Source organism: Pleurodeles waltl, chromosome 4_1, assembly GCF_031143425.1.
Source record: "Pleurodeles waltl isolate 20211129_DDA chromosome 4_1, aPleWal1.hap1.20221129, whole genome shotgun sequence".
Classification (NCBI taxonomy): Eukaryota; Metazoa; Chordata; class Amphibia; order Caudata; family Salamandridae; genus Pleurodeles; species Pleurodeles waltl.
In genome coordinates, this window is record NC_090442.1 from 758249333 (window position 1) to 758270260 (window position 20928).

Sequence of the window (20928 nt, forward strand, 5' to 3'; positions counted from 1 at the left end):
AATGATAAAATTTCCTACCTGAGATTTTAAAGATGAAGGCAATAGGTCTTGAAACATTTGTCTCTGAACAGAGCTTTTCAATAGATTCCCTGCTTCATTGGTCGTCAAGAATATGTCAATTCCTATCTTTCAAAAGTTTTCCTAAACTTTGAAATTTGAGACACAACCAAAATTGGAAAACAATAAAGCAGTTGAAATGCGATACAATTGCCCATTTATCTGCTTGTAGGAGATTTTAACCAAAGCATTGTAATTTGAGATTATCAGTCTCAGCTTGTAAACATTCTGAACACTATCTAGAATGTTATTGCAGTTTGAAAAGTAATCTACTTTATGCAAGGGAAACGATCTGCAAACGTTATGGCGTTTTGTAGTTGGTGAACAGCTTGGTTCTTAAAATCAGAATTCATTGCACACGGTAAACCAATGAAATCTTCCTAGGAGATGACCTTGGTAAAAATGGGTTAAGAAGGCAAATTAACACTTTCGTGGTTGCAGCTTTATTCAAAATTCTATTAACTCTCTACGATGCCGCCTGAAATTCTTTAAGTATATTAGTCACGCATATTCGAGAGGCATCTTGTTTAACAAAGTTTCCTGACATAGGTTTAGAATTGGCTTGCACTGACAATCATTCTGCAGGCTTTCGAAATTTGATTTTCCTAGCAGGTTTCTTTTTTATTCGCTTTTTGTAATTTTGCTCGCTTTTTTTCTAGGTTTTATTGCAAGCTCTGTGTTTTTAATTCATAAATGGGCCTCCATCCATTCCCTTACTTCTACTTAATAATGTCAAAGAAGGGATTGAATCGGAGGTTTTAATTATGGTTTGTGAAGTAGAGACCTTCCCCGAATCCATTCCCGAGTACAGCCTCTACAATTTGGTGAGAGCCATTGGCAAGTCCATGTCTAACTTGTTCTCTCCCTTTTTACCATCCATGATAACATTTTGTTTATAGAGCTTCATTCTGGGTTGACAATACTGGTGGCCTTAGTGAGCAATGGATTAACAACTTTTGCCACATCATTGTTGAAAGCTTTTAGAACCAAAGAAAGTGTTGATAATGATGGCTTTTTTGGGAGGATACATTAACCTATCTAAATGATCTTGTGCATTTGTATAACTGCTCAATAAACCATCCGATTCACCAACAGTTAGTGTTTTTTTTTAGTTAATTTACCGATTTGAAGCTCCTTACTTTGCCTGGTAATTCTGAAAGGAGTGAATAACTATCCACACCAGATGTATAACAGTTTCTTAATGCCAGTTCAAGATGTACAAGTAAAAAGAGAATTAACAACTATAATGACTTACCTCCTCATGTAAACTCCAAAATCCATGAACACACCTTAAGTGACAGGTTTCCAGAGTGTTTTGCACAGAATCTCCATGGTAACTTGCAAGAAGACAGCAAAGCAGTAAAACAGATGAAAAAAGAGGGAGGTATGAGAATTTACTCTTCATTCCATGCTCCACCAAGAACCCTAAGAGACTTGTGCACCATACGAGAAACGCGTACAGCCACTCAAGGCCTCTCAGCTCCCAGAGGGGTGTAGCCCCAGTGACTGTATTTTAGCTGCAGCCTCAGGCTCAGGGCACCAGGCACAAGCCGACTACCTAGGACATGGGCCAAACAACACCAAAAAGTCCCCCAACAAAAACAGTAGAAACAACAGGTGCCTCAATGGGAGTCACAATGGGAGCTGCAGAAGCAAACAGAAACTGAGATGGAAGAGCAGAAATGCATGTAGACAACCCCAGTACCAGTTTAGAGAGCTGTGTAGGCATATAGACATCCAACAAACACCAGCGTTCAGAGCTCTAATGGCCAAGTGATTTGAAAAAATAATCCAAACAGCTATGGCTTTGACTGTTATGATGGCTTGTAGCCTCTGCGACTTTAGCTGCGGCGACAGAGACCTCTTCAACCTCCACAAACTGCCAACAGCTCCAAGAGTAGAATGATAGGCACTAGCATGGCACAACATGTAGGGGGAGGAAATAAACACACACTTCCTATGTTATTGAGTATTCACACCCTCAACGAAAACACTGGCAAAAAAAAGATGGCCTGGTACCAGCGGTATTTTCTAAAGAAAGTCAAAGTGTTTTTTTCCAGAAAGTGACTTCAAGGCTGCTGTTCAAGCCCTCATACTCTTGCATCTGGATGTTAGTTATATCCTACTCCATGCCCTCTGAGAATCCACACTGACACTCCATAGGAGCATCTTATATGAAGCATCCCATCTCATCCAGGGTCTAGAGAAATATTATCATCGTCATCCCCTCCTGATGGAACTCCATTGGCTATCCTTGCCTGCCCACCATCATCAAAATCAGCTGCACCATTTACAAAGCCATCACAAGCAACACCGACCCTTATCTTCAGACAAGCTTACCTTCACTGGTGGTTCTCAGCACTCACGCAACCAGGACGCCATCAGACTAAAAAGTGTAATAAACAAACAAACAACAACACAGATCTTTTCCACCTCTGCACCCAGGAACTGGAACAATATCCCTGAAACAATCAAGACCACCTCAGTGGGGGGCAGAGCCAACCGCTGTGGGAATTGCCAGCTCTTTTCTAGAGTCAGAACAAACGGAGATGGGGAAACAGGCCAAAAGACATTTCTCCGATCTTATTATTTATCAGGAAAAAAGGGAGGGTATATGTTGGAGAAAGGCAGGATGGCATAGGATACAAGATTTATGGACAATTCGCTCTGCAACTGAATTAAATTCTGAAAGATATGATGATCAGTGTGCGACCAAAATGGCAGTGTGAACTTTGTCTCAAACTCCAACTGGTACAGTACATTTTCTTATGCATTCTGGTACTTAAAAACGCGAGCGCTTCTTACTTTGTTACATTGTGCAACATTGGAACTGTCACGTGCTGCTTCTGGATGTTGTCTGGTCTGACTGATTATATTGTAATGTAGCGCGATGTGGAATATGGCAGGATACCATGCACACTAGCGGTAACAAATAAGCGCGTTCACTTCTTACCTTAATGTATTGTGCAACATCGGAATCATCATGCGATACCTTTGGATGCTTTTTGATCTGATTGATTATATTGTACTGTAGCGCGTTATGGAAGATGGCAGGATAACATGCAGCTGGCCATGAGGAATCAATAAAACGCAATCACGCCCTACCTCATTGTGTCGAGCAGCATCAGAACTGTTATGTGCTATCTTGGATACTCTCTGGCTTGAATGATTCTACCATAGTGTAGCACAATTTGGAAGACGGAAGGATAGCATATGCACGGCTTAACTGGCACATGATGATTGCAATCTCCATGGTGGATATCACGCTCGCTCAGGGAGACAGAAGTTGAAGTAATCTATTGCTTTCTTCCTCTTTTAATATTATTCTCCATGGATATAACATGTCATCATGGAGGAAATTATATTGAAATGGAAATGGAATATATGCTGAAAAGTAGGTATTACAATGGTGAATAAAATCAAGCTCATTGTTAGAATTGAAGTATTATGCGACTGAGCACCCATTAAAAACAGAAGTTTGGAAGAAGATTGAATCACTCCCCATGTCAGAACCTAAAGTAGTGAGGCAATTGTCATATAGTGCAGCTTTATTATCTAACCCTGATGCCACTGACTCCAAATGTAAAATGGTTGATTCTACTGAACTACCCTCAGCAGCTATGGATACAATTTTGAAAGAACTATTAGACATAAAATCCTCCATTGTGTCTCTGGACAATACAGTCTCTACAACTACTACGGAAGTTCAAAGATTAAGAAATTATGTTATAAAATTTAAATCCTGTATACAGACGATGGAAAGTCGGATTACCAATATTGAATCCCGCCTCGAAAAGGCACCTGACACAGGTTAGGATATTTGGTATCTGCAGTAAAAAAATATTGATTTAGAGGACCGAAGTAGAAGGAATAATCTTAGATTTATAGGTTTTCCAGAACAAATAGAGAAAGATAATATATTAGACTTTTTGACCACTTTTATTCTAACTTTGATGAAGATCACTTGCACAGTCCCTTTAGAATTTCAGATAGCTCATTATGTTCGAACACTTGTAATGGACCACTCAACAAGACATTGACATATTCTAGCCTGCTGTTTACGACATCAACAAACCCGTCAAATTATTATGGAAACAAAAAAGCACAGTCCATATGAATACGAAAAACCTCAAGTAATCATCACAACAGATTTTTCAGCACCTACTAATCTCAAAAGGAAATAATTTTTAAATCTACGCATTAGACTAAACAAAAGGGACATACAATATGGTCTTTTGGAACCAGCCACTATGATCATAACTTTTCAAGGGAAAACCAAGGAATAATTGGATCTTCATGACTTGGAATCATTTTTGAATGATTTAGATGACAAGGACTCAGAGATGGAACATAAGACTTCTTCTCCCTCACCAATGAAAGAATGTTTCCCATAGAACACTCCAGATGATGCGGATCAAGGAGAATGGGAGACTGTTCAATGTCACTGTTCTCATGGTGGTAAACTTAAAGCCTGGAAAAAATATCAACCAAGAGATAATTCTAGATCACCCTCGAAACCTTGATCATGTTTGAAATATAAATCATATGCAATTATATTTAGTTTTTTATTCCTTAACTTATATTTTTCTTTATTTTCCATATCTCCCTCTACATGACTATATCTGTTCATGTTATTGGATATTCTATTTTATACGTGAAATGGCACTAACACACTCTGCTCTGCTCAGCTCTCCACAACACATTTGTTTACCTCCCCAGTTTAAAGTTTTAGTTGGTAAGTGTACATAATTGTCTTATCACTTTTGGTGGACAAATCATTTTGTATTGATAATTCATACAAATTATCACTTCTTATTTTAATAAATTATAAAATTTAATTTGATTTGATATTTCATTCTTAACATTCAAATAAACTGACACATTTGGAACTGTATAATTTCTTAATGTTTTCTCTTATCTTTATCTTACATTCTTTCATATCATTATAATTTGGATTGATATTGTTCTTTTAGTCTCAATATGTCAGTTTATAAGTTGAAACCCTAGAATGTTGTTTCCTTGAATGTTAATGGTTTAACACATTGTATTAAGAGAAAGAAGATAGTTAATTTTCTTGGACAACAAAAAGCAGCTATTGCCTTATTACAAGAAACTCATCTTACTGAATCATAAAGCGAAAAAATGAAGAGATTGGCTTGGTCAAGTCATACATGCTAGCATAACTCAGAGTAATTCTAATAATGATGATACTCCTATTCGTAAATGTGGGGTAGCTATTCTTTTTCATAAAAACTTACCATATAAAATTATTCAAACATGGTTAGATGATGATGATAGATATGTTTTTGTTAAAATTCATGTTAGGAATTCCTTTATGATTGTAAGCACAGTACATTCACCCAGTGATTCCAAAACAATCTTTATTTCTAAGATTAGTATATTATTGCCTTCTGTTGGATCTACACGATTAATAATCAGGGGAGATTGGAATGTTACCATAGATCCATTCATTGATAGATGGGGCAAACTGGACATTCATCATACAAATGACAGACATATCTTAAAAGATCTTAGGGAAGATTTTGCATTGCAGGAACCATGGCGTCTGCTACATCCAGACGACAGAGATTATACGTTCACATCTTGTTCACATTTAATTAGCTCTAAAATAGATTATTTTCTAACTTCATCTCCAATATTACAATCGATAACATATGCAGGAATTTTTCCATGTAGCCTTTCAGATCATGATTTAATAGACATACATATTAATATTGGATTAACACGGACTCCTAAACCTTATTGGAGATTCAATATCTCTTTATATAAAACACCTCAGGCCAAATTAAACTTATGTCAACATGTTGAACAATTTCTTGAAAAAAACAAGAATTCAGTTACAGGTACTGGTATAGTTTGGGGGCTGGCAAAGTGGTCATTAGAGGAATGATTATGAGAGACTCATATATTTTTAAAAAGCAATTGAATAGTGAAAGGATGTTATTGGAAAAGGAGGTTATATTACTCACAAATGACTATAGAAAAACCGAACCTCCTGAGATTTAAAAAAAGTTACTTTCAGCCAAATTCAAACTTAATAATTTGTCTACTTCTCATGCTGAAAAATCTCTATTTTTAATTCGTCAACGTAATTATGAAAGGGGGGAGAAAGCTGGAAGACTTCTGCATATCATTTATGCCAACAAGAATCTTCCAGCATGATACCTGCTATTAAAAACTCTTCTAATGATCTGTTCACACTACCAACTGATATACTGACACAATTTCAGACTTATTATGAAACACTTTAAACATCATTGAACTGTGAAGATTCTAAAGAGGAAGATGACTTTTTCACTAATTTAAAAATCCCAAAATTAACTCAAGAACAGAAATTAAGACTGGAAGGGCACATAACAACAGAAGAAATCACTAAAACTATTGACTGTATAGCTACAAATAAAGCTACTGGGGAGGATGGCTTTCCTATTGAATTTTATAGGATTACAAAAGCTCAAATAATTCCATTGTTACAAACTTTTTTTAACGAAGCTTTAAAAAAAAGGACATTTTTCTCCAGAATTTCTGTGAGCACGTATTACTGTAATTCTTAAACATGGCGAAGATCCATTAGAATGCGTTAGCTACAGACCTATCTCATTAATACATTCTGATATTAAAATTCTGGCAAAAATACTTGAGACTTGTTTAAATTCAGTTATTGCATCACTTATCCATTCATATCAAGTCAGCTTTGTTCCATCCTGTTCCTCTACAAACCATCTTTGAACAATTCTACACTTATCATGGCAACAACGTAATAAAACAGAAGAAAATGTTATACTGTCCCTGGATGCAGAAAAAACTTTTGATAGTGTGGAATGGGGATATCTATTTCGAACTTTGAATAGAATGGGTATTTGTACAGACTTTATTACTTTAACCAAAGGAATGTATCAATCCCGAACCGCCACGATTACCTGTAATGTTTTCACAGCTTCCTATTTTAAAATTCTTCATGTTACCAGGCAAGGATGTCCACTTTCTCAATTGTTGTTTCTTATTGCTTTAGAACCTTTAGCTATTGTGATTAGACAAAATATTAATATACAAGGTATCGCTACCCCATCGGGAGAAGTAAAAGCTTTTTATTATGCAGATGATATTTTATTAACAATATCTAACCCGGATTCTTTGGTTAAAACTATGATCACCCTTTAAAATCAATTTTTGATAGTCTCCGGTTATAAAATGAATTGGTCCAAATGTGAAGCCCTACCAATGAACAATAGTACTACACCAGCCTCACTAGGTAACTTCCCTTTTAAATAGTAATCTTCACATCTTAAATATCTTGGGATTCTACTCAATGCTGTGTTGAAGAATGTTCTGATGGATAATTTGAATCCTATTATAGATAAACTTAAACAGGATTTCATAAGATGGTCTCAATTAAAACTTTAATTATGGGGTAGAGTACATATTATTAAAATGAATACAATCTCAAAATTCAATTATGTGTTCAGCATGTTATCACTCCCAATTACTTCTAATTTCTTCAAAAGTACTTCATCTTTGATAACCCGTTTTAGCTGGGGAGAAAAAAAGCCTTACATAAGTAGTTCAAAATTACATTCATCCTCTTTGAAAGGAGGCTTAAGACTTCCACATTTGGAAAATTATTGGATAGCCCAACAGTTGTTGCATTCAACATATATGATATCCACAAATGGTAACACACCGCTATGGGTGAAATTGGAACAGTTCTTATTGAAAACTACTACTCCCAGAATATTCACAATTCTCAAATCCAATCATTTATTCTTCCCAACTAGCATGCCAAAAGGCCAATAAATTTATAAAATGTAACACCTATATTCACTTAAATGCTCTCATTTTGAATAATTCGGCAATTATTCATAAGGGTAAAGAGCTTAATTGGTTTGTCTGGAGAAATCATAAAATTAATACGCTATCGGACTTATATACACCCTAATAACTCCTTGAAATCATTTTCGCAATTGCAAGAGACATATAAACTTCCAAATTCACAGTTTACATTTTTTATCTTGATATCGTCCATTTTAAACTCTAAAATAGACTCAAGTATAGATCCTATAATACAATCATCTATTGCTCATAATATTTGCATATGGAAGAATTTCAAAGCTACAGTATCCGGTTTATATTCTATACTAATTGATAGATCCTTTTCAGATGATACATCTGAAAATTTTAAAACATGCTGGTCCACACAACTTAATATCACCTTTTCAGATAAAGACTGGGTTAGAATTTTGGAAAATTATATTCAGGATCTTCGTGATGTAAGATTAAAATGTAATTATTTTAAAATACTCCATCGTTGGCGTTGGTCACCTTCTAAACTTTATTCCGCTAAACTTAGTCCAAACTCTGACTGTGGAGATGTCATCAACCCAATTGCGATATTGTACATTTCTTATAGAAATGTCCCAAGATTCAACAATTGTGGACACAAATAGCAAAATATTTAAGAACAATATTACTTAAAATCTTGTCTCAATCTCCCCGATTGTTTTTATTACATTATACTTTTGGAATGGGTAGAGTTACTCCACAGATGTTCAGATGGTTATTTACGGCAATTAGTCTGGAAAAAGTTAATATATTACATTTTTGGAAATCTAATGTTTTACCAAAGTTACAATCCTGGATGAAGGATATGTTTGAAGTTGTGCAGTTTGAAAGAGTGATATATAAACTAAATGATAACTTAAAATAATTTGATATTATATGGGGCTCTTTCCTAGAATAGTTGTATTCTTCTTTTCCTTTTTCTGAGGATTCATTTGGAACATTTCTATTTTCAAATTATAATCGTCAAACTGGTATATAAGTTTCTTATAATTTAGTCGGTTGTCTATTTCTCTTTTTATATGTTTTGAAAAAATATATTCAAACAGGAAACCGTTTAAATGTATCTTAATAATTGTTGTGCATTTTCTTTTTATTCTTATTATTTAATACAGAATGATTACAGAAATTCTTTATTGGTGCATTTGTATTTTAACTATTTGATGTACATTTTATGCAGTTAATGAGCAATTTATGTTTAGATTTGTTTATAAAATTAATAAGAATTGAAATACAAAAAAGACCACCTCAGTGCTGATCCAATTTAGAAATGAGTTAGCGAGTCTTTAAAGAACACTACATCACAATGCAGTAATCGTACACAGCTCTACTTCCTCTCCTTTGACTTTATGCTTGTTTTGACCATGCTTAACGCTCCACTGCCTTTTGGCTAGATTTACGGTATAGTTATAGGTGCAGGGCCGCGGCGTGTGCCCTTGGAATACAAATCTATGTTTGCATTGTTTGCAGTACAAAATTACTCCTGCCTTTGTAGGTACATGTGTACAAGCAATAGAGAAAAACAAAAAAGGTCATGCTTTTTCACGTGTTACCCTCAATCGCATACAGTGTATTTCAGTCTGAAACATTGTTTGGAAACTGTTGAATCAATTAGATGGTAATTGCAATGAGAAACTGCTAGGTTGTGTACATTACCAGTTGTATGCTTCCATTACAATAAATAGAAACAGAGGTTGTGCTTTTAGGTCTATTAAGATGTATTCTTGTTACTCTTTCTAAAGAATATATTTTCATCTGCTGGTCTGAAAGGATTATCAATTGGGAAGATAAAGGTAAATAAACAGAAACCCGGGATGTAAGATTAGGAGTCCTTTTCCAGGTTCATAAACCATAAAACCTGTTAAATGTAATAGTCACGGCAAACACGCACTATCATTTAAGTATTGTGAGGATTCCGTTGTACACGTACTTAACAATGAAGAGTGAAGTTCAGAACAATACCTCATCAGGCGCACCTTCGGAAATATAATACAGAAACAGTAAAGTAGAAGAAGAGGAAGAGGGTGATAGCGAGGAGAGGAGAAGGAGAGAAAAGGACTCATTTTCTAACTTCATGAAGCATTTTATTTAAGTTTAAAAAATGTACAAGAAAGAGGAGAGGGCAGGCGGGTTGGAGAGGGAGAGAAAAGGGAGAGGAAAGGACCAATTTTCTAGCTTCAAGAAGCGTTGTATTTAACTTTGAAAAAACTTGGTACGAGTTTGAAAAAAAAGTTAAAGTACGGCACAAAATGGGCTTTGCAGGACAAAACTCCAGGAAATGTATTTTTGTGCATTGATGCCATAAGGTTTTTTGCAGGACATACATTTTTAATGTGGAAAATACAAATATGCCAACTTCGTGAAACGTTGCCAGCAAACTTTTATTTCACACAAGGCTTGTTTTAATCTTCCAACCTCCTGTGTTCAAACAATAAATATCTGTAGTAATTTCAGCATTCTTAATTTAGGCTATGCTTTACAAATCAAAGGTAGTAAAATCATTTGTGTTGAGCTGTAGTCTAAATTCCAGCAATGAGAGTTCCAACTTTCGGAAGTCGCCGATTATTTGTATAATTAAATTCTGTATTTTTTAGCACCTCCTACGTAAAACTCCTTATAGAAGGAAGACAAGCAGCATGAAGTACACCATACTTCTAATTACTATTGTTGTTATTTTTGTCATTAGCCCGGCTTTTGAGAAATCATTACGTTATAAGAACCTATTTGCAACACCACACACAACCTTCATGTGTTCCCTATGAACCTTTATGCTTGCAGGTGATTTAACATGGAAGTTTGAGCCCTTAATACCTCCATCGTTCTCTAGGGTAGCAAATCAATCATTCTTTTTAATTGGACGCAATGAAAGGCTCGCTAGTTCAGCTATGCCCTATAAGAAAGGTGCCTGTTTTCAGTGTCTAACTACATTTCCCATCATTCACAGCGTTCTGCTCTTTCATACTTTCCTACTGCTTAAATGCTGGCTGAGCTATAAAATACTTCTCACACAATCTACTCTACTGGAAAGCATGGAACTGAAATCTTCAATTTTGCCATCTAGAGGTTGTGATCATTCATCTAAAATCAACTGCTCCCTCTAGACATTTTACTAAGCTCATAGTGGCGGGTGAAATGTAAACGTTCATGAAGCCAATGAATGAAGGGAGTTGCTCTTACTTTATTCTGAGCATTTTTGGTGGATTCACACCAAAATGTTTTTAAATGTGGTCATTGAGTGTATCTCACAACATAATAACTCTTGGCAAAAAGAAAGCCTTTTTCTAATATTTCCATGAAAGAAGATAGGAAAGGCTCTAGGTTTTACAGGCAGCTCCAATAATTTAGCTATGCATTTTGACACAGACACCTGCCATTTTTCACTACATCTCTATATCTTATCTTCCACTTTTCACCTCTTTTGCCCCTTCCAAGTTTGTTTTACAAACATGTATTGGTACTAGGAAAGAACGGCAAAATTGTAGAATCAACACATCTCACAATTATTAGTGTACACAAGAAAATGGATACACAGATGTCATGAAATATCAGTGATATCAACAAATGCCCTTTTTCCCCAAGGAAACAGCAGTAGCAACTGTGCCTCCACTCATCATTATTGATCACTCAATTGTCAACAGTACGTATATTATGAAAACAATAATTTGTCCTCAGTAATCTGTTGACAGTTTCTGAAATAGACACTTTTGTTTCACTTTGTCATTTTATGATGCAAAAGTGATGTAAACTTACAAAATACAATTATATTTAGTAAATTTGCACCGCATTTGCATAAAAAAATGATACAAATGCAGTGCAAACAAGTATAAACATGGCCTAAATCCCTCAGATGACCACAACCGTATTCTGTGATGTTCAGAATTTATATGTGGCAACCTTATGTCAAGGGTAATTTAATGTCTAGGAAATGGATTTCCGGTATGTGCCAATTAGGGTAACATATGGTTCAGCCACCACAATGCCTAGAATATCCATAATATGCCAGCAATCACATCTGTCCAGGCCATTATAATGTCTAGTGTACCCACAATATGTTAAGAATTGCTCACATATGCTCAGGCACTCATAATGAGAAAAACGCCTTCAATGTGCCCAAGGAAGACAGCTTACATCAGGGACCTCAGTAAACCCATAAATAGTCACACTAAATTAAAAAGAGGCATCTTAATCATGGCCACTAAAATGCCTAGAAAGCTCAACGTATGTGTGAGGATCCTTATGCCAGAAGAGCGTTATTAAACTGTGAATTGATGGGAACACTGTTAGAGACCGATGGCAGCACTGCATTGTTCTGCCCTCTAAAATAACTCTGTGCAATCATGTCACTGAGCCAACTAGATTACTGTATCTGGCCCCACAGTGTAAATGATAGCAGAGTGGCTACAATTCATGGCCAACTACACGCTGTTTTCTAGACATTCTGTGGTTATTAGCCATGTATTCAAGCTTCTTGGATGTCAATCACAGTTACTTGACAGAGCATAGCTTATTCCAATGTTTTTTTGGTGTGGAGGTTGGACTGAAGAAGATGATGTTGTTATGTGGGAACCGATGTGTCTGGGCAACAGTAAGTTATTTATGCAGAGGTGTTGGTGAGTAGGGATGGGACAGTTAGTGTGAATGTGCATCTATATGCATGTGCTTGTGTGTATGCATGTGTGTGCAGGTATCTGTGTGCATGTTTGAGTGCATAAGTACAGGTTTCTGTGTGATGTACTTATGTGTTTGCAACTGTGTGAGGTGTCACCCTCTAGCACCTAGTGGTACACTGAGGAAATCCGGTTTTACCACCTCCTGCGTTCGATGGCCGCTCCCTGCCATCCAGTGTTCACCAAATGTCCATTTCAACCCCATGATACCTAGCAGTAAACCGTCGCCCTACATCTGGTGACCAATCAACCCACTACCTTAAAAAGAGGTAAAAGGAAGCCAGAGAAATAGATCTGTCTCCTCTAAACTGCCAGCTCCCTCTCCCGTGATAGAAGCAGAACAAGATACAGCTCATGTACTGTCAACACCTCAAATACCCCCTGTGTAAACTATACCTCAAGATAAGAAGTTCTAGAGAAAATCATCAACCTACTGGTGTGAAAAGCTGTTCCCAAACATACACTCCAACACTCCTCAGATGCTACACATAAAAACTTCTAATGTTCTCCAAGCAAAGTTTGTCTCCCCTCTGCAGACACAAACACAGCATGCATCCATCACTTCTTTGGCCTGTGCATGTTGGAATGGTGCATTCTCTGCTGATAGAAATTAAACTCCTAGCTGTGGAGAGACAAGGGAGTGATAAAAGGGGAGACAATTCTGCAACAGAAACAGATGAAGAGGCAGTGGAGAGAACTGATAAAGGAAGAACCATTGAAGAGGAGATTTGTAGTATGAAAATTATTCCGAAAAAGATGGAGGTGTAAGTACATGAGTCCACAAATTTCTAAGATTGCATTAAAACAGTGAAAGACCTCATAACTGAGCTGAACACAAGAGAGAGCAAGAAAAAAAAGAGAAAGACAGAGAGATGGGAGAGAAGAGATTTAGAATGTTGTCTGGCACAGTGCTTTGCATCAAGTCCCTACTGGTTGAACCACTTGATAAGGAGTATATGTTAACAGCAGGTAATCACAGGACTGAAGCCTAAGACTTACCAGTGTAGGTCTACTTGTGAGAGACTCGCAAATGAGCCTGGGTGAGAACAGATGGCAGCAACAAGAACACTCTGTGAGCTTGAGCACAATCCTTCAAATGGTATTGGTTGCACTGATCCTTTTAAGAAGAAAACAAAGTAATTGAGAAACAGTTTTATTAGTTTACCACACAACTCTGCCACCACAGGTAGTCTAAGCCAAGCAAAATCCAAGGAAAAGCCAGTCTATAGCGAGTTTTGTTTCCAACCCTATCGTTCCTCAGTGTAAACCTTCAAAAAGCCTATGTTTAGTATCCTGCCATTGCAAGAGTAGTCAGTAGCAGCAAATAACCAACACCACATCAAAGTAAACCATATCGTTTGGCGCAAGTATTGTGTCAAACATATAGGTTACCAAATATTGAGTGCCTATAGTTATAATGGAAAGTACAAAAACATTGGAAAAAACATTTCGTTTACGTTAATATTGTTAAAAAATGGACAAAATACCTTTTTTTTAAAAATAGAGTTTAAAGTAAAATATTTTAGATATTTTATTTTAATATATAAATGTAATATAATGCAAATCAAATATAATCCACTAATATTTTTTACTATACAAAAATATATACTTATATAAACACAAACAAATATGTTTGTATATATATACTTATTTCAGGACTCTGTGTTACCCCGATAAGAAATAAATTTAATGAACTGAATTGGCTCTTTCTCCATACGATGTTATTTCAATAATTGGGATCTGACTCACGGGATGGTGCAGCCGTCAGATGGTTATGGTTCCATCTGTTGAAGATCATATATATATATATATATATATATATATATATATATATATATATATATATATATATAAAAGACAAAACGTTGCTAGACGGCCGAGGCTGCTGTTTCAGTAGCGGTCCGGGCGTGGACCTAGCCATCCACTACTTATTTCCAAAATACTTCTGATACCATACAGAGAGTACCCGGACACCAAATGGAAGTCCAAAATGTTTATTCACCAATGCTTCCTCCCAATACAACGCGTTTCAGCCGTAACCTTGCTCACGTACTAGTTAAAAGTGTATTACATGCAAACTATATACCTCAACCAAGCTAGACATAAAAGAAAGACTATCAAAATGGATGTTTGTCCTCCACTATACAGATGATGGCGCCATCTTGGAGTGCCTAAGAATGATTCATACAACAATGCTAAGATGATCTCATGGTCCCAAATCCATCCACAATAATTCTTCCATTATACGTCAATTAAATATCCTCATTTCAATATTTACATTAAATATTTTAAATATTTTAAATATTTTACATATTTCAAATAATTTAAATGTTTTAAATATTAAATATTAAATATTGTTAATAATCAGAGAAATCAATAGTATAAAAGCATAATCCAAGTTAAATATCATTCTTTTTAATAAGCATAAGATAGTCATTGATGTACACTTATTCCTTACTGTCCCTTTGTTACTGGTATATGTTTATGTGTCCATGTGTTACTTCATACCTACGTGTGAGTATACCCCAACTGTGTTACATCTTATCACACAATGTGCCATAAAACCCAAATAACATAAATAAAGTACACATTGAAATATATGATATCAAATCAGTATCCAGCAAAACAATTAACCCAAATGTACATTCATCTCCTCACTAGAGTTCAAACCCCCAGGGCTCAGGGTCTTGAGGCTAATGATCATTTTGGATTCCAAGACCCTCATCCTTTTCTCTCTATTGCCTCCCCTCATGGTGGATTTGATCTGGTCCATAACTGCAAAACTCAACAACCTCTCATCTCCATTATGTGTTTCATGGAAATGCCTAGCCACTGGGTAAGTTCGATCACACTTACGAATCGCTCGAACGTGTTCCAGAACCCTCTTTCTGGCCTTATGTATTGTACTGCCCACTTACAATTTCCCACATGGGCACATCAGGTAATAGACACAAAAATCTGTATTGCAATTGAAATGTCCTCGAATTTGGTGGGTCCAATGTCCATTGTCCCCTCGCACTTCAAAACAATTATTGCTGTATTTGCATGCTTTGCACCATCTACAACAAAAGAAGCCCGCAGGAAGGTCTATAGGCCCCACTCTAACACTGTCAATAGTTACTCTATTGTGGCTGAGATCCTCTCTTAGTGATCTACTTTTTCAAAAAGTAATCGAAGATGCATTGGGGATGACATTACTTAAAATAGAATCCGTCTGCAATATGTGCCAACTCCTATTCAAAATCTTTCTTAAGGCTTGTGACTGGTTAGAATATGCTGTAATAAATCTCATCTTCTGCTCACTTACATCAGATTCCATCATCGGGTATATCAGACTCTCTCTCTTTATGTTATCAGCTTTACTTTGAGCTTGCAGGATAGTTTTACTACTATACCCTCTCTCTTGAAAGCGTAACAGCATATTATTGCTTTCTTTCTGATAATCCTCCTAGGTATTGCATATCCTACGAGCTCTCAAAAATTCCCCGAAGGGGATGCTGGCAATAAGGTTTGGTGGATGGGCACTATACGCATTCAATATGCTTTTACCAGCCGTGGATTTTCTATGGAGTTTAGTTTTTAATGACTGTTCATGAGTCATCACCTCTACATCCAAAAAAGGAATCTGTTGCTTACTGCACTGTGCGCTCAAATGTAGATTGTAGTCATTTCTATTAAGAGAGGCTACAAAACTTTTTGCCGATTTCTCATCACCTTTCCAAATCACAAAGATGTCATCTATTTAGCGACACCATAGAATAATCCTTTCATCATAGTCTAGTAAACTTGCGGATATCTGCTCCTCCCACCAGCCCATCACCAAGTTTGCATAACTCAGTGCAAAACAAGTCCCCATAGCTGTACCCTGCATTTGTCTGTACAGCTTATCATCAAAGAGGAAGAAATTGTTGCTGAGACAGAAGCTAATCATGTCACATATCATCTCTGTATGCATCAGAAAGGAGAGCGATCTTGCCCTCAAAAAATGTCGGATTGATGCCAGTCCCAAATCATATTGAATACATGTATAAAGGCTGGTAACATCCATAGTTAGAAGGAGGTAATCATCTTCCCATTGAATTCCATCAATTATCCTCAAAAACTGCATAGTATCTTTTATGTAAGATGGAAGACTCTCAACAAAAGGTCTCAGAAAGTAATCAATGTACATAGAAGTGTTCCTCAAAAGGGACCCGATAGCAGAAACAATCAGTCTCCCTGGAGGACTGACACTGCTCTTATGTATTTTAGGTAATAGGTACAAAATGGGTATTACTGGTGAATCACATTTTAGGAAATGATACTGCTCCCAATTGAGTAACCCTTTATGCCTCCAATCTAACAACATTTCAAAATATTGAGTATTGGAATTTTTAACATCCATCAGATTTACCAGTGTATAACAGGTATGATCACTGACCTGTCTCAATCCTTCTGCTAGATAAGCATCCTTATCCAAAACAACAACATTTCTCCCTTTGTCTGAATGCCTAATTACAATACTGCCATCATCTTTCAAACCTTTTAGTGCCTCAGTTTGTGCCTTGGTCAGATTCTGTTGTCCATTATTTTTCACTTGATATCTCACTTTTTTCAATTGCTTAATGACATCTCTTTCAAAAGCATCAATCACCTCACAATGTATGGCAGGTAAGAATATTGATTTCGGTTTAAACGTAGTAGGACAAGGGCAATCCAGATCAATGCCCAGGTCCACTAGGTTTAAAATAGGATCCTCATGAGCTTCAATGCCATCATGTAAACATGAAAGCATGTGCAATACCTCCACATCAGAAATGGTTAGTGTACTAACATTGTATTTATGACCTCCTAACACCTCTGAAATAACTTTTGTATGAAACCATTTCTTTAATTTCAGTTTCCTGACCAGATGGAAAAGATCAATCCTTGTCTGTACATAATCAAAATCAGTCCTAGGGCAGAATGATAAACCTAGTGCCAAGAGGCTCGTCTCTTGTTCAGTTAATGTCCTCTTTGATAAATTTACTCCCGTTCTCACATCACTTTCCGGGCTCTGGGTATTACACCTGTTTGTCTGAGCTCTTCTTTTCCTTGCCCGTATCTTTGCTGCCCGGTTCCTCTCCATCTGCCTCTTGCACCCCGTCCCCTGCCCTGTTGTGGAAATATTTATTTTCTTTGGTCTGTCCTTCCCTGGCTCAAGAGGCGAAATTGTTTTAAAAAATTAGACCTGCTTGCATTATTATCCACCACCGGTCCTTTCGCCAAAAGGGAATCAGATATATCAGACTGGTTCCCGTCTGAAACATCACTTTCTTCCACCTCTGACGTGAAGTCCCTGTTGTTGTTATCCGCTGATAATTCCTTTTCATTTTCCATATACATATGATCATATTTGCGATGAAAAGTTAAAATCCTGCCCAATTGATAGTCTTTAAAATCTCGTAGGAACTTGTGTTGTTTTTTGGATATAATGTCTCCTTCAAAACTACTTAATTTTTTCTCCAAGTTCTTATTGAATTCCTCTATTGCATCCTCTGAAGTAAGCGACACAATCTCTGCAGACACTTTCTCAATTTCCTCCAGAATCTTCTTCCTATCCTTTATTGCATATTTTATTAAATCTTCATCATATTCAATGAGCTAATTTTTGAATTTTCTGCCCACTCCTCAAGCAAATCAGGGTCAGGATCTTCATATGTGTGTATGGTATATATTCTCAGACCTCTCAGTACTCTTTCCACATCAATATACTTTTGTAGAGATTCTATCTCCCACCATTTGAAAATCTCCTTTCTAGACAGTTTCTCCAGAGTAATTGCAACTTAAGTTCTGAGCCACCATTCGTGTGGTTATCCATTCTTCCCTTTGTGTCTGTCATATGGGCAGAAAAGAGTTTGCTGGACTTCTCTTTCCGTCTAACCTCCAGGGAGGAAGCCATATTGGTGATAAAGGCAATGGACCACCAAATGTGGACCCACACCTATGTATGGTTCACTCTACCACCACAGGTTTACCTCAGTATAATGTAGTACAATCGTAGAGAAAATCATTCACTGGAAACTGCCAAGTAATTATTTATTTATTTCTATCTCAAACCCCCTCTCATTCAGTTTGAAAACAATTTCTTTCCATTGATTAATTAACCTTCGAAAATAGGGGCAGATAGAATTATGCTTGGAAAATGGCTGGAGAGAGATGAGGCAACACATAGTACAGGAAAAAGTTCCTGAAAAAACAGGCCTTATAATTCTTCATTCAAAATACATCTCATGGGCCGCTTTTTGTTGTTTCCTAACAGCCAATGTGCTGGGTGCCTCTCACAATGTTATATCCGGATTCCAAACAAATGCAAAGCACACATAAAATGTCTCAGCCCTCTTGTGTTACTTCTATGCTGGCAAATGAAACAGAAAAACACGTATTCTCGAAGACTTCCATTTTGTATTTCAAACCCTGGGGGTTTGAACTGTAGTGAGGAGATGAATGTACATTTGGGTTAATTGTTTTTGCTGGATACTGATTTGATATCATATATTTCAATGTGTATTTTATTTATGTTATTTGGGTTTTATGGCACATTGTGTGATAAGATGTAACACAGTTGGTGTATACTCACACGTTGGGATGAAGTAACACATGGACACATAAACATATACCAGTAACAAAGGGACAGTAAGGAATAAGTGTACATCAATGACTATCTTATGCTTATTAACAGAATGATATTTAACTTGGATTATGCTTTTATACTATTGATTTCTCTGATTATTAACAATATTTAATATTTAATATTTAAAACATTTAAATTATTTGAAATATGTAAAATATTTAAAATATTTAAAATATTTAATGTAAATATTGAAATGAGGATATTTAATTGATGTATAATGGAAGAATTATTGTGGATGGATTTGGGACCATGAGATCATCTTAGCATTGTTGTATGGATCATTCTTAGGCACTCCAAGATGGCGCCTTCATCTGTATAGTGTAGGACAAACATCCATTTTGATAGTCTTTCTTTTATGTCTAGCTTGGTTGAGGTATATAGTTTGTATGTAATACACTTTTAACTAGTACGTGAGCAAGGCTACGGCTGAAACGCGTTGTATTGGGAGGAAGCATTGGTGAATAAACATTTTGGACTTCCATTTGGTGTCCGGGTACTCTCTGTATGGTATCACGAGTATTTTGGAAATACACACATATATATATATATATATGTATATATATATATATATGTATATACATAGTGTAACATAATTAATAAAATAATGTATTTTACATTACATTAAAGGTTTGTATGTTACATTTATTTATATGAATATATATGTATACATATCTATATAGCGCAGTATTTCAGATTCACTACATTTTAAATGTATTATTATGAAAATATTTATGTTTATATATATATATATATATTACATGTAAAAAATGTGTATTCATTATGTTACACTATGTATATGTGTATACATATATATATATATAAATATATATATATATATGTATATATATATATATATATATTCACTATAGCAATGCTCACAGCTGGGCTCCTGGAGGCCCGAGAGAGGTGGTGCGTAGAGAACCGGCAGAGCACTCCGGTTAAAAATAGAAACAATGAAGAAGCTTCCAAGGAAGAACGCACACTCGGGAAATCCCAGAACTCAAATAGAGTAATTTATTTCACACACTACGCGTTTCGGCTGTCTAGCAGCCTTGATCACGTGCCGTGAAGACCTAATCACCATTGGTGCTTTTGTGTCGCTTCAGCACTGCGGCCTATACAATCCACTTTCTCGACATACCGTAAAAAGGAGGACTGCACTCCGGATGCAATAATAAAGCATTTAATGCTGGAGCAAGTTACAGGAACGTGTTTCGGCCCTAGATGCCTTTCTCAACCTGTGAGGCGCCATATTGCCTCTCCCCTTCATTTATCACATGTTTACAATCTCCACCAATCACTGCCGTGTTTAGAAAGTTCAAGAAGGGTATCCCTATCATCTATTCCCTGATTGGTTTAGCAATAGTTGCATGTTTGAAAGAAATAGTGAAAATGCTATATTATCTTTACCAATCACTAATAATCATGGTTATTAATCAAAATCATTGCCCCAACAATAAATTCATTTTCTGTTTGCCTCTCAATAGTTTTCCTTTAACAATTCAACTTTACGCGATAATATAATCTCAAATCCAAAAACAGAAAAGATTCATCCGTTCATACACAATCATACTGCGCAAATCGTACATACTACTTTTTTAACAATCAAAGGGAATATATTTGGTTACACCTGTAATCAGGCCTTACTGGGTAGAATATCTTAGCTTCTTTGCTACTCTCAACTCAAATCTTCTT